General features: G+C 32.3%; 1 protein-coding gene across 2 annotated transcripts in view; it reads left to right on the forward strand.

Annotated features, from left to right (window-relative positions):
* The window catches only part of LOC130897101 (transcriptional coactivator YAP1-A), a 135215-nt gene that overhangs the window by 64721 nt on the left and 54039 nt on the right, over positions 1-16455 (forward strand). The window lies entirely within an intron of this gene.

The raw sequence follows: 16455 nt of genomic DNA on the forward strand, positions 1-16455 counted from the left end.
CCACGTTTCTGATGACTATTGGTATCGTTATATCTGCAACTTTCCGAACTATGTTAATCAATACTTTAAGTTATAATTGTAATTATGATTTAATACATCGCAAAAAGTAGGTCTAGTATTTAAGAGAATTAGAGCAATTTTTAGCAGTCCACCTGTAAGACTAGATACAACAGCCTACATAATTTTCCAATCTTTTTCCAAAATAGATCGATTCATATCAGCAATCAATTTTCAATCATTTATATTTGTCTTAAAAATTATACAACACTATAACTTCCCGACTTTGGCAATTTTTTAAAATTACGAAAGCGTTTTATTTTGGCGGCTTCACAAGTTTTTTCTTATCAAGCGTGATGGTTTCGTCAAATTAAACTAATTATTTAAAACATGTATCGAAACATTAATAAAAAGAAGTACAAAATAAATTTATTCAATGTCACCGTCATTATCGTCCCAGGTGTCACCCTCAACAAAGTTAATAATATTTTTATTTCAAGGCCAGGACATTTTTAATACAGATCCGAGGTTTTTTACGTGTTCAATGTAGTTTTGAACAAAGATTTCTGTTTTTCCATACCTGCCAAAGATTTATAAAAAAAATGAACCAAAATTGATGAGTAGTGTCGATTCTCGTTTATGTAAATTATTACACTTTAATTTAAAAAGATCGTAACCTGTTGAGACTAATCCCTAATTATTTGAATAGTAGATTTGCCTCATTTTTTTTTTTTAATAATTATCTCTGTGTTTATCGCCGCCGCAGTACGTTTTTATAATAAATAGTATTGAGTGTGATAAATACGAAATACATATAATGTTAAGGCATTAATGGAAACCTAAGTTTAGATCAGCCGTGGCAGCAAAGAAAATATGTGAAATGGAAGACATAGTTAATGAGCGACCAGCGAAGCTTTGGAATAATCGCTTCAATAGTGGAAATTTGATGCTTGAAGATCGTTCGCGCTTAAGTCGTCCACCTGCGAGGTATATTGTGGTTTCATCGGACTCTCTTAGACCTTCTAAAGATTTAATAGATCCCCATTTATAATCATTAGGTAATATGTATAAAAGTTATCGAATAGCGAGATTCAAGCGAAACGTCGAATAGAATGTGGAAACAGCTCCTTGCTCTGCTTAAAGGTGATCGTTGTATTAGACTCATTGTTACTTGCGATGAGAAATGGATTTATCCAAATAATCCGCACATGAAAAATCAGTGGTTAGAGAAAGGACAATTACTAGAACTCGTCGAAACGAGAAGCCGATTCGATCGGAAAGTCTTGTTGTATGTCGGGTGGAATAATGAAGCTTTCAGTTATAGAAAGTATAAAATTGCCTTAAAGTGCCAAGTATTTACATGGTACTTCAATTATGGTTAAAAATGAAACTTGAAAAGGGGTACTTAAAGATGAGCGCCAAATAATTAAGGCAAAAACAATGTTTGATAAAATATCGTTAAGCAAAATATAAAAAAATTACTTCAGTTGAAAAGTGATGGCGAGAAAATTTTACGAAAAAAATGTTATTAAACAATTTTTCGTAGGAAAAATATTTTCCAAGCTAGCGCTACACTACACAGTTTTGAAAAATAATAATTATATCTGTTAGCGTACTTTTGATTGCTTATGGCGATAAATTTTTTGTATCCAACTTGCTGGTTTATATTAATACTATTATAATTCTAAGTATAATAATTAACAAAGCTACTAAAATTGAATAAATAAATAAAATACAATTTTTTCTTGTAAACATGTAAAATATAGACGCTATAAGTGATGAAATTCTTGTGTATGACATAATTTTAATAAAAAAATAAGTAAAGTTCTCAAAGAGGTTGCCTAACGTTGAGTTAAAACCTTAGAATACGATCGTTTGAATGCAAAAACAAGGAATATTCACTGTTTCAACAAGACAACACACCGATTCACAAGTCGATGGTAACTATGATTAAATTGAACGAATCACACTTTAAATTGCTTCCTTATCCACCGTGTAGATAAGATCTGGCCTACAGTGACTACTGGCTATTCGTTGATCTTAAAAAATACTCCATGGTAAGAAATTTAGCTCAAATGAAGAAGCAATTGCTGTAACTGAAGCCTATTTTGAGGCAAAAGACAAATCCTTGTACAAGCACGGCACCAAGAAGTTATGAAGAAAAATGATTGTATTGCTCTTGAAGAGATTATAGAGATGAATAAAATCGATTTTTGGCAAACATATGTTTTCCTTAGTAGTCACACGACTTATCGAGTGATGTTATATGTACTTAATATTAATATAAAGATGCAAAATAATTTATCACGTTAAAACATTCCATGCGAGTGTGGCACATACATACTAAGGTTATATATTAAATCTAGACTTGTCTTGAGTCTATATTTCAACTTGCAGCTGGGAATGTATAAAATTTACACTTTTGTGACTGTAATTTTGCAATTTACAACTCAACAACTATAATTATTTTATTTGTTAAATGTTTACTTAGTTATATGTTATATGACAATGATTTCATTAGATTTTCTCCACAACGAGCGCAGATTTAATCGTCTCTATATATTTCGCTTCCGACGAAATTAAGTGATAATAGAAATTTGACATTTTGTAAATTTCGTGCAATCGCGAAGGTCCAAACATCGTCATTTTATTAACTTTTCTGATATATGATAAGGTGATGAAATCAAGTCTTGCTTATTTATTATCAAAATTGAAAATTCCACTTATCACCTCGTATACCTCACAAGAGAGTGGACTGAAGAAGTACCAATCATAATGTTATACGAAAATACCCTGTCTATATAAGAACGGTTATTATTGATAAAGATTAACCTTATTTTCATTGCTTTCACTTAGGTAAAATAACAATCTCTTAGTATATCAACAGAATCTTGTCTTTTGATTGAAACATCAGCTTAATTCAATAATTGACTTACTGTCGCAATATCCACTATCATCCCGTACTTTCTAGATCTGTCACAATTGGTGATGTCGTTGCTCCCTACATATTTTTGGTGAATTCTTTTCTATTTCAGTATAGTGATATATTTCCCTCAGAATATCCCAAAATAAATTATGTTGTTTTCTACTACGTTGACTTTTTACAACAATAAATGCATTTCGTTGGCTAAATCTGACTATTGCAACGTTGGAGTTTTGAAATATAAAAATAATTCAAAAAAAGAACAAATAAACACGACGAATAGTTTGGTGTTAAAAAGTTTCAACTGAATATATCCTGTACAAAAATTATTGTGCATGACACAAGATTGTACGTGTGAGGGATGTTTTTGATTTTACAATAAATCTTTTGACCATGCATCAATCTCAAATTTGTGGTCTATTGTCCTATTTCTAGAAAACTCTCACGTGTACTAATACTGCTTATGCTCAACTTTCCTATTGTTGTTCATCTACCTGTTCTCTTATCTGTGGAATTTGTTGTTCCCTTCATTTCCGGCAATAAGAATATGTCTCGTCGCTAGAAAATCGTTTGTTATACAGCTTCAAGTCTCTTATATGAAGACATTTTTTATATTCTTGTCTTGTTTGTTTATGAGTGAATCCTCCATCTCGAGACACAATGTTGAGTTAATTGAACGCATCGAATCTTTTCAAACTTAAAATACCTGATTAAATCGATTTATTTTTAGTTCCTATTTTATTTTTATTAGAAAAACTCACTCTAGCCACAATAATTAATTAAAATAGTCTGATGTAGCTACCAGATGACTTTGGCTAGAGTGAGCCGTCTGTATTTGCCAGACCCTCGTTTGCCACACTCTCTTGTTCATAAAACTCCAAGGTCTACTACTGTGCGAATAAAAACCTGACAAACAAAAGGATGGCCTCGCAGTCCCAAAATACGAGGATATATTGAAAAATTCTTAGCCTATTATAGAACCAAACAAAATTTCAATGTCAAAATATTTTATTACTCAACATATTCTCCTCAAAATTGGATACATTCATTACAGCGAACCTGCAACGTGTCTAGACCTTTCAAAAAAATGTTTTTTCTTGCTCTGCAACCAGACCTCCACAGCTTTTATTACCTCCTCGCTGGAAAAAAATTTACGACCTTTTAAACTTTTTTTCAGTTGAGGAAAGAATAGTCAGATGGAGCCAAATCTGTTGTCCTGCAAAAACAAAACACCTTTGGATAGCTTTCCGCGTCTTTTCTCTTTAATTTTTTCCCGTAGAGTGGTCAGTAACGTCAATTAATAATCTCGTTATTGTTCTACCCTTATCCAAAAAATCGATCATGATTACTCCGAGGTAATACCAAAAAACTGAAGCAAGAACTTTTCCAGCAGATTTTTGAACACGAAACTTCTTAGGTCTTGGAGAAACAGAGTGGCGCCATTCCATCGATTGTTACTTTGTTTCTATGTCGTACAATGTATCCAAGTCTCATCCATAGTAACAATTCGGTTTAAGAAGTTTACATCGTTTTCAAATCGAGCACTGATCGAACGCGATGCTTCTATCCTTGCACGCTTTTGGTCAACATTCAAACATTTGGGGATCCATTTTGCAGCAATTTTTCTCATATCCAAAATGACGTGAACTATACGATGAACCTCTTCGTATGAAATATTCAGTGCTTCAGATCAGATCCGTTTTAGCCCAATTCGACGGTCTGATTAAATCATGTCATGAATTGCATCGATATTTTCGGGGACTGACACAGAAACTGGCCTTCCCGATCGGTCCTCATCTTCAATGGAAAATTTACCTCTTTTGAAGCTTGCAATCCAATTTTTCATGGTCGCATACGAAGGATATTGATACTTTTTCGATTTTCACAATGTTTAACTCTGGTTTACTTTTTTGACGTCAATCTTTACACTGACATATAAGTTATTGTTCGTTGCTTTGGTGACGCAATATTTTGTTTATGCATGGAACTGGTCTAGACTAACTAGATATCAATACATCCTCGTATTGTAGATATAAGTTTTTTATCGTTTGCTAACACACTGTATCTACTATATTAGGCCATGAACTCATGGACAATTTGAATGTCCAAAATATTTTTCGTACGAGCAAAAATTAAATCGTATGAGTCTCAAATCTTAGGTGCCATAAGGTGTGCAAGCTTCAGAGAATTTATCGAAAAATACTGGAAAATGATTGGAAGTCGTTTTATTTGCAATTAGGGACCTATGATTCCATCTCTGAAAAAATTGATGAGGTTCACTTTTCGACCTTAGTTTCCTGGACTATTTACTTCTTGTTCTATATGTTAAAGACATTTTACTTTAGAACTCATTTGTATAAGAGCTGGGTGGATACTTTATATGTGTTTTAAAGATTTTATAGAAGTTGAGGAATCCTTCTATCAATAGCCAGAGAGATGAATCTTCACTATTGATCTTAACATTTTCATTGAAGTAGAGTGTGATATATGTACATATATTCAGTAATACAAGAACATTCCGATAGTTTCTCCTCTTCAACATAATTATTTTCCACTTTTAAATCACTCATACCACATATAAACCGTCTTTAAGTCATTACGTTATCATTACCGTTGGCGATATTCATACTGAAGACTGAAGGTTAATAGTCTGTGATCACGATGATTTGGTGTAATCGTAGTGTTAGTGTAGTGGTGGTATAAAAAGTGTATCCAGTCTCGACCAACTGTAGGCACAAGTCTAGAATGATATTCTGGATCCAAGTTTTGTGTCGACTCCAAGCCATATTTCGTTGTAAGTATTGGGAAATTGTTTGCTGTCAACAACAGAACTATTTAATTGTTACAAATTAGTCATGCGTGATAATCGATTGTTTGTAGACTTTATACTAGACGATTTTTTCCATCACTTTTAAGATTAAGGACAAACTATTATATCAATGGATTCCTGAAGCTCTCTATTTATCTGTTTCCAATAACTGTGTCACTACATTTAATGTTACCTAACACATTTAGTTTATGTAAAGCCATGCAACGCAGTTTATCATTCAAGAGTGTTCTGGTTCTCACTTCACAATTGTGTGACTTGACGTTGCATCATCTAGACGTTCATTATTATTTTCATTCTCAACCACATCCCTTAGATAGCCAATTCTAGTTTCCGTTTCAGCGTCATCTCTTTGTTCAGTAGTAGCATTAGTAAACGTATATGGTAATAACAGTTTCCTTTTTGTTTTTGGTGGCACGATCGTTTGGTTGATGCAACTCGATGGACGAAACAAAAAAATTGAGACAAACGAAACATTTTAATTACATTATAAGAAAAGACAAAATAAATACATGTTTAGATTTCATTTGATGCCATGTGTGGTGCTCTGGAGTTTCATAGTGTCTCACACTTTGAGAGAGTGTGGATAGAGATTTCTTTCTCTGTACAAAAGAATCTACAGGTTGCATTATCTGCTGAGTCTCCAACAACAACACCCTTTACTAACAATAAACCTTCATCATCTTTATTTTAAACACAAAGGGCTGAGATATTTTTTCCATAAAACATAAGTACAACTCTAATATAAATAATCAATTCAATATAATATAGAAATATAGAAAATATCACTACGTTTTAAATATCTGATCACAATTTGACACATAACTATTTTCCACATCCATTTCAGCTATGAAAATATCTCTGTACGGGGATAAAATGAAAACACTGTACGACTGAACACGTGCTAAAATGAGATTATCAAGTTGTTGTTGTTAGGCATCCACCCCAGATCAACTGCGCATTCACTATTTTATGTCAATGCTATTCTGTGAATGGGTTCACATCATAGCCTCTATTATTATCTACCGTCAAATCTATAAACGTATTAGTTGTGCTATTGAACCAACAGAGTGAGCTATGTTTCATTTTCCCCTTCCGTACTAGCGAGTTTCCATACCCTGGGCTCCACAATTACTGCGTTATTCAATATCCATGTTTCACAATAGAAATTGCAAAGACAATCTGTCTTAAAACGTTTATAGACCGAAATAGCGGAACAGTTGTTTGACTTGTCATATGAGAATATGAAAAATTCTAGTTAAAGTAGATGTGATTGCTTTTTAAAAAATTAATTTATTGTATTTTAGATCAAACCTCTTATATTTTATCAGTTGGAATTATTTGATCTGGTTATGTACATATGTTAACTTTCGCGGTGAAGGTATGTTAAATACGGAAATATTATACAATACAAAATTGACTTTCCAAGGATTCTACTTTGATAGATAATTTTAAAAACATTCGAAATTCAACACATATGTCCGTAGATAATATATTATCCAGTCATTCTTTCTTGATATCTATTAAATCTTTCACGTACTGTATAATTTAAATATATTAGTATTGTTAATGTAACATTGTTTTTAAAAACCACTCCTAAAGGATTTCTTTAATATCTTCTCTGCAATCACAATTCATGGGTGGGTAAGTAATATTCATTTAATAATAAATGATCTTTAGTAGATACAGTTTGATTTATTATTCTCTAAATAATTTCGATAGTCTATTTAATCTCATTTATTGCGGAAGTCATTTTTGATTCAATAGTTTTTGTAGTAGTTTCATTATCTTTCCATCATTCAATTTTCCATATATTTATATTTTATTAGTACCGTGTTTATTGCTGATTTTTGGCAAGTTCTTTCACCTCAACTTCAACCTTCGAATTCACAAAAATGAGAATTTTTAGCGATATTGAAATAAGACTCCTAGTGAGAAAAGAAGCGTTAGGAAAATAAAATTCAAATAATATAAATTTTCTTTAATTTATTATTATACCATAGTTAATGAAATTCCTTGTTGAAAGAGGTCACTCAGCAATCGGATAACCTCTCACAAAAGTGACAGCAAATTGTACTCCGAGAGATGCTCGCTTGCTTCACAGGTTTTCTATGTTGATCATTCTATGGATTATGAATCTGCCTAAGTTTTGACAACTGAAAACAAGTACATAAACGCCTTTGTTTGGAAACAACATACATTGGTCAAAATGATAAGTGTATTAATAAAAAAAACTGATTTCAATAAACTTAGTGTAATCTATGCATATATTTTATATTTTGAGAAAACTAATTATATAAAAAATTCAATGTCATTAGTAACCAATTAACCTCACTTAATATATAAAATTCAACTTCCTTCATAATGATCTAACCTAATCAATAAATATTTAATGTCATTCATAATCTAACCTATGAGGATTCAATTTCATTGATGGTTTAACCAATGAAGATTCACTCTCATTCATAGCAACGGGAATCAACAAAACTCCATATTTATGTAACGTGTCAATTTGAATATTAAGCTTTGTTGATTCCCTTTGCTATGAATGAGAGTGAATCTTCGTTGGTTAAACCATCAATGAAATTGAATCCTCATAGGTTAGATTATGAATGACATTAAATATTTATTGATAATATTTGATAGTTTTTAAAAGAGAAGTTTTCAGAACCCCACGATTCGCTATCAATTAATGTAAAAAAAATTGATACCCTTATACTTATACTATACGGAATACATATAAAAAAAATCTTTGCTGTTTGATTTGCTATATCCCACAACTGAAAAGTTTATAAACTAGGCGGCAAAGACTCCGTTCCAATATATAATATTTGGAATATTTTATCGCCATATATGCATTCATCAGTATTATTTTGGATATTTCAAATTTTATTCTCGATGTTTTTCGTTTATTTTTGGATAAAAAATGAAATTAGATTAAAGCATTTGTTATTTTTTGTCAATAAAATTCATTATTTAACAGTATCCCTCGTATACACAAATACAGTACAGTATTTTTAGTTTGAGTGATATAATATTTGCGTTTTAAAAACTTAGACATCATTATCTGCAGTTTACATTTACATGCATACTTATCTCATCAGGATCTTACCTTGTTCTAATTTTGACTTTTGGATTAGTCACTTTGTTTTTCTCTTGGGAGTGTATTTTCCTCCTAACTACCTGGATCGTTCGTGGTATATTAAGGCTGGTTATTCAACTCGCCATAACACCAACGTTAATGAGTGAATGAATAACGAATCTTTATTTGCCAGATACATTCAAAACAATTTATTTTTAATCTTTTAAGTAGTGACACCAAACTTAGTAGGACTAGTCATATAATTTCGTCAAATATGAAAAAAACATACGTTAATACATAAATGCTGTTTTTCCAAAATACACTGTTCATATAAATTTTTCGGTTCTGGCATTTTGCTCTTCATTTTTCTATATTGAGTACTCCTCCTCTATTTTTCTCTAACTTTTTATCGGCCTGCTCCTTCTCCTTGGCCACAATGAGATCCATTGCGTTATTCTTTTGATCATTTCAATTGGTTTTCTTCTCATTATGTGTCCGGCCCAGTTTAGCCTTTGTGCTTTTATGATTAGTGGACACCGGTGGATATATAATTCAACTAGTACGGTGGGTGGAAATCCAACATCGTTGCGGAGGGTTACGTAGACGACTCAATAAAAAACAAAATTAATTTCGCAGTGAAAATTTTAACGAGAACAACTAGTTCGACTCCAAGTAAACATTCACGATCCTACCAACAATCCAATAAGTGCTAATACAAATAATATAGACGATGTTATTTCTTTGAACTCGTTAAATGTTGCCAATTCAAACACCAATAGTAATGTAACTTCTTCACTTAAAATTAATAATGCTCACAGTTATACTTCCAATATTACTATTACAAAATAAAAATTGATAGAAAGTTTTGTCGAATTTTTCAAAGTCTACGGAGGTAGAAAAAATTTCATATGAAACTCGCGAGTAAAGTAAACTTTTTTCACTCGCAGGAAACAGTCAAATCGTCCTAATTTTGAAAAAAAAGTATTACTTTACTTACTTGTTGCATAAATAACTATTAAAGAATTGAAATCTAGTATTGAAATACCAAGTTTGTAATTTTTCTATATATCCTAATCATTTTTAAGATGTATCAGTACACTAGGCCTCAAATTATAAACCGTGAGAAGCTAGGGAATTTAACAAAAAAGCCACAACTTTGTTGTGCAATAACCTTGTATCAAATGTCCTTAAGGGAGCGTTCTCAACGGAGAAAGTAATATTTAGTGATGTATTGGCGTCCGTGGGATTGCATAATAACATTGGCGTAGGTATTCAGACTTTCTAACAAGCATTATATTAATATTAATATAATAGAATTTTAAATAACGGTTGAAGATTGACAACTAAAATAGACGTAATGTTGGAAGCGAATAAAACAAATGATGTTATTTGAATAATATCGGAATTACAAATAATCTTCTTCAATTGTATTTTTTTTTTATTTTTTATTTATTTATTTAATGTGGCATCAACTACAAGGTTATTAGCGACATGTCAGTTGTTCACAATTTATGATACAGTTGAGTGTCTTTTAGATATTTGATTAAGTCTGCAGTATTACAATTATTGTTTAGCAGAGCGACCATGGTGTTTGGGAAGTTGTTAGTTAGTCTTTCGTTTTTGTACCTTTGACAGTTCAACAATAAGTGTTTCACGTTTAGATTCTCGTTACAAGTTTCACGTATTGGTGGGTGGTCTCGTTTAAATAAATAGGAGTGTGTCACCTTGGTGTGTCCCAACCTTAAACGATCGATTTTTAAAGTCCGTACGATTTTTGAAGTTGTTTTTCCATGGTTGGACGGATGGTTTTATTTTGATTGTCCCTTTATAGTCGTTTGCTATCATTTCCCGTAGAATTGATGCTTCGTTGTTATCTGCTGCTTCTTTGGCACATTTGTCCGCTTTTTCGTTTCCTGGGAAGCCTGTGTTTGATGGGACCCAAATTATTGATAATTGGTTTGGTGGATAAGGTGTAATTGGGTTTTAATAAGGATACCTATAGGGTGTTTCGGAAAGAGTTGTTGAATGGTTTTTATCGAGCTTATGGAGTATGTAATTATGGCTATTCTATTGTATTGATTTCTTCTAGCGATGATTAGTGTCTGTAATATGGCATTTCTCTATTACTACTGCAGCTCCTAGGCCATTAGGTGTTTTGGAAACGTCGGTGTACAGAAAATAGTATTCTTTGAAGCTTTTATCCTTAAGAGTAAATTGTAAATTCGTTTAGCAATAATTACAGGTTACAAACCGAATATTAGTACATATTGATCATATAAAGAGCTCGTATAAAAATAAACATTAGAGACAAGAATAAACCTTTAACACAATTGCGAACGTATGTAATATTTTGGTTACATATGAAAAAGCTACCTGCAACGTAGCACATTCGCAAATTTTTACATATTTTCAATCAGAATCCAAGTTAATTTATTAGATATTCCATAGGAGATGAAAATTTTTACTAGAACCAGGTTATGTTGGAAAACAAATTATTTTCTTGAACAATAAAGTACTTTTGACGGCCCACGTAAAGAATAAGTTTTCTTTTAGACATTATTTATTTTGAATTAGTCAGTCGGTTACGACCGTACTCTTAACGATACGAAATCTTCCATTTTATTATATCGAAAAACTCTTCTGAGGATTTGACAAGTTAAAAAACTCAAATTTGAAATAACACTACAGGAAATCAAAATCAATTATTATGAAAAACTAGGAAAAAGAGGAATCAACGACGAAAACATAATCAAATAGAACAAAATCTGAAGATGGAATGATGAACGAAAAAAATTGTTTGCATAGGACTATATACTGTATAAAAATATGTTTGTTTGTATGTATGAAAAGAAATAGAAGAAATTAACCAGAACAAAACAAAGAAGGAAACTTGTAACTGAACACGCCTAGAAGAAAGAACTCGAAAAGGTCAATCGAGGCCACTTACAAGAATGATAAAACTGATAAAAGTAACACGAACATCTGAAACATATGAGAATAAAAAAGAAGATTCAGAATAATAATATTTGATGATTCATTAATGAGGAGACATAATCAGGTAAAAAACTGCATCAAATATTCTACACCTACATGAGTACAGGATTCAGTAAATCTACCAAAAGGTTTTTCTCAATAATATAATTGGTATTAATGTATGAAGTTTTTTTTGTATAAAAAATAAAATAATCTATAAGACTTTGTTATTAATTGATCTACCACTGATTCATATACAAAGCCCACGTTTCACGTTATAGCTGATCTGTTCTTGTCGTTTCACCTATGTTCTCATAATAAATCATTTTCGTTCCAATAAACAAATCCGAATGCCGGTAAATTGTTTGATCGGTCTGTTGTGTACCAAGAATCTATCGGATTATACAATAAGTATCCTAAGTAACTGGTTTCATTTTCAGGAAGTTAAATACTAGAAAAATAATATAGGCGTTGTGGTTGCAGATTCACGCAATAAATGAAAAAGGTAGTTGCAATCGAAACCTAACATTTGTTACGTATTTTTTTGCTGAAGGGCATCGTCCAATTAGCCATTAGCCACCGCAATGTTAAAAGTATCACCTGTTGTCACTATCACATTGGATGGGTTAAGGCTATATGTTTCACACCCAGGGGTCGTTCAGGGTGAATAATGATATTTAATGATAGGTAGACCACAGTGCAGGTGGGAACAGGTCTCTTTGGTTGAGTAACAGAGGAGACCAAACTAAGTAGGCTATAATTTTAACTTGCAATCTCTAATAAATGTTAATAGAATACGCAATATCGCAAAATTTGGAATCTACTATATTTATTTTATAAAGGTGTAACTCATACTTATGCCAGTATTGACTGGGAATTTCTGGACGTAAGTGTTTATCTTTCTATCCATGTTTCGTAATCAAATTATTGAGAATAAATTTAAACAAATATAATGCGTCTCAGGAGAGAAAAAATGGACTGTCCAAATATAACTTCTGGTATTAAAGCGAGTGTTAGCTAATAAAATAGATAGAATCAATGCCTAATCTGTAAATGAGAATTCGAGAAATCATAAAAAAGAATACGACTTACCGATGATGCGGGTTTCCCGTTTTAATACGTTGTGCCCCGGTTCATAGGCCCGCAACTGAACTCTCCCCACAGCCCAGAGCGGCGGTCCTCTGGACCGCACGACGTATTTTATTCCAAACGTACTCCACGGCCCAAGGGACCGTATTTAAATGTTTTTTACAGTTTGATTAGATCGTCCTGGGTCCTTGAAACTTTATCCTGTACTTGGTCCATTTGATTTTGTTTTTCATGATCTTCAACTCCATTGTAAAATAGAAAACCTTACTTTTCACATTTTGTTTTGGTTTCCTCAACATAATTCAAGTAATATTTGATTACAATTTTTGATTTGCGCTATCTTTACAGTACCTTCCTTGATTTCATTTGATATTTTTCAAAACACAATATAGTACATTTTTGTACACTTCACATAAAAGTATAAATCATCGTTGAAAGTATAAAAAAGCAAAGAAAATTTTCTTTTTCCATTCTGCAAGTAGGGTATATCTTCAAAACAATATATTGAAAAAATTTATTTTGAATAAAAAGTGCAGAAATGATTTTCTGTTGACCTCCCTGGCCCTGGACGAAGTTTTAGCGCTAAACTTTACCTCTGGTCCAGAGGGACCTTATGGACCGTTAGTTACACAATGGACTGTACACAAAGAACATCATTTTCTTTCAACTGATTTTTTCCTTGGATCCACACCCCATATGAAGTGTAAAAACACAAACACATTTTTGGGCCCAGGGGAAAGTTTCTCAATTTTAGTTGGGGCTCAACGTGTTAAAGGGTCCCTTTTTGAGTAACGTATTCACGTTCGTTTATGGCACAATTAACACAAAAAGATTGTAACCACTACTTCATTGTTTGAAAACCCAATTGCGTAAATATACCAGTGACAAAGATTTGGCCAAAAATACAAGGTTTTTTAATAAAACAATAGCGAATTACAGCTGTTAAAAAAATTTCTTGATGCAATATTAGTACCAAAAGTGCTTCCAACCTTCTCTCAACTTAATCTTTGTTTGATTTATACCTTCTTCCACTTGGTTCGGTTCACCATAGGCAGATGAAACATAATCTACAAAAGGCTATTGAAAAAGTAATAAGACTATTGAGAGGGAGGGGAGGAACATTATATGAACATTTTTTATAAAGAATCGTGTGAACCGATGTGGGAAAACAAGGCATCTCTCACTTTTACGAGTATGATGGAAAATTTTCATAATTAACATAATTAATCTATTTCATATCTAATTTGGAGATCTCAGAGTGGGCCTTCTCCATAAACAAGGAATCATCTAAGAAAAACTAGTCAAGTCCATTAAAATATTATATTTTTCTTTTGACCTGACTTCCTCTTATATAAATTTGCTTGAAGGTAAATGTGATGAAGAGCAATTCCATCAATTTTGATAGAATACTTTGAAAGATATTTCATTTCTGTACTTTCTAAATTGACTTATACATTTTTTTGCCAAAAATCGATTTTATTTATCTCTATAATCTCTTGTAGTAGGATTTGTTTTTTGCCTCAAAGTAGGCTTCAGTTTCAGCAATTGCTTCTTCATTTGACCTGAATTTCTTCCGGTCCGGAGAGAATTTTTTTTAGATCAAGGAATAGCCAGTAGACATTCGATGCTAGATTTTATCTATACGGTGAATGAGGAAGCAATTCAAATTGTATTTAACCATCGTTGCCATCAACTTGTGAATCGGTGCATTGTCTTGTTGAAACAGTAAATATTCCTTGATTTTTGCACTCAAACGATTCAACAACTCTATGTTCTATTCGGTATTGATTCTCTCTCCCTTTTGTAGAGAGTTTATGAACAATAATCCATGCGTATCCCAAAATACTGAAGCCACAACCTGCCCAGCTGACTGTTGTGCATTTGGAACCTTCGTACGTGGTTCATCGGCTGCAGTCTACTGAGATTTTTTTGAATCCGGAGTGAAGTGATGGATCCATTGTCCCATTTTTACGTGTAAACATGGCCAAACACTGCTCTAAATCATCAACACGTTGTTTTTGATCAACTGTGAATAAACGCGGCACCCACTTTGAAAAAAGCTTTCTCATCGTCAAATGTTCATGCATAACTGTGAATACACTGCCTTCTGATATCTTTACGACCTTAGTTATCTCACGGAATTCCAATTTAAGATTAGATATAACCACTTTGTGTACTATTTTGATGTTTTATGAAGTAATCACCTCAATTGGACCATCATCGGTTCTTTTCCATTGAGCAGAGTCCGGATAACACTTTTGAGGTCATTGCTGAGCTTGTACAGTATTTTTTCACCAATAAGCAATGATAGATTTACACACGAAATTGTGGTTGTCATTTTTTTCTGAATAATCGAAATGTTTTTTGAAAGTTGGTACTATGGATTTGACACTGGCTGCGCCATTTGTGTGTTAATCACAAAACTTATTGAGTGATGTAATATAACAAGTAAGATTTGAATATTTAATATTTTATTATATACTTACTCATCCGTAGCCTCTTCTACCAAAGCTGGACAGATAATATTTCTTCTCTATTTGACTTTATCCCTTGCTTTGTATTCAACCCGTCTCCAGTTCAGTCCTTTTTTCCCAGGTTCTCTGCTATTTACATTTTACATTTCTTTCTTGGTCTGTATATTCCCTTTTTTTGTTTTTTTCGGCTTCCCATATCAGCTTAACTGATTTCGGAAATTTCAAAGTAACTTCTGTTAAAAATTCCGATACTCCTGAATTCGCATTTGACGACCCATTTTATCGTACCAATAAGTAATAGCTCTCCAATTCATTACCCTAACAGTCCATCAAATCAAACGTTGAGAGGGTAATCTCCAAACCATTGTTCAGCTATTTAACTCTGATATTAGGGCTTTCTTTAGCAGATTTCTTCAGAAAAAATTAGGAAATTTGTTTTTATGAATATGGTAAAAAATAACGTCACGAAATTATTCCTTCTGGGTATGAATGCCACTGAGTATATATAAATAAAAACGGTTATTAACATGTTGATTAACCAAAGCGGATATCATATTTATGAAGTATATTTCTATCACATTTATAAATATTTATAAATATTATTTACCGCTTACTGAATATTCAGTTTCTCAAAAAGTATTTTTTGTGATATAAAATCATCTATGCACCTGCTAGAAATAAATATGAAATTTATAACTTTAATTTGTAATCAAAATTAACATAACTTCCAGATCAAACTGTGTGCTAGAACCAACAATATATTACATATATTTTTGATACATCCCTTGATAAACTATGGAGAAGTCTATGTTATATTTTTCTACTTGAAAGAACTATTGTGTCCCCACTTTCTTAAAGCTCGAGTGGTCACGGTTTTGGAAATCTACGTCCTCCATTTTCGATCCAGGTTAATCCAAATACATGTGGTCTGCTGTAAAAAGTGCGTGCGGCTGTGTACCCCTGATCTTTACAAAACTGCAGTCGCTTGTTTTTTTCATTTGTATTCTCTCAAGTGTTCATTTAAATGACAGTGCCAGTATTTATTAGATCTTTCGCGGTCATAGTCTCGAGTATCTAAAATCCTATTCGA

Source organism: Diorhabda carinulata, chromosome 1 (genome assembly GCF_026250575.1).
Source record: "Diorhabda carinulata isolate Delta chromosome 1, icDioCari1.1, whole genome shotgun sequence".
Lineage (NCBI taxonomy): Eukaryota > Metazoa > Arthropoda > Insecta > Coleoptera > Chrysomelidae > Diorhabda > Diorhabda carinulata.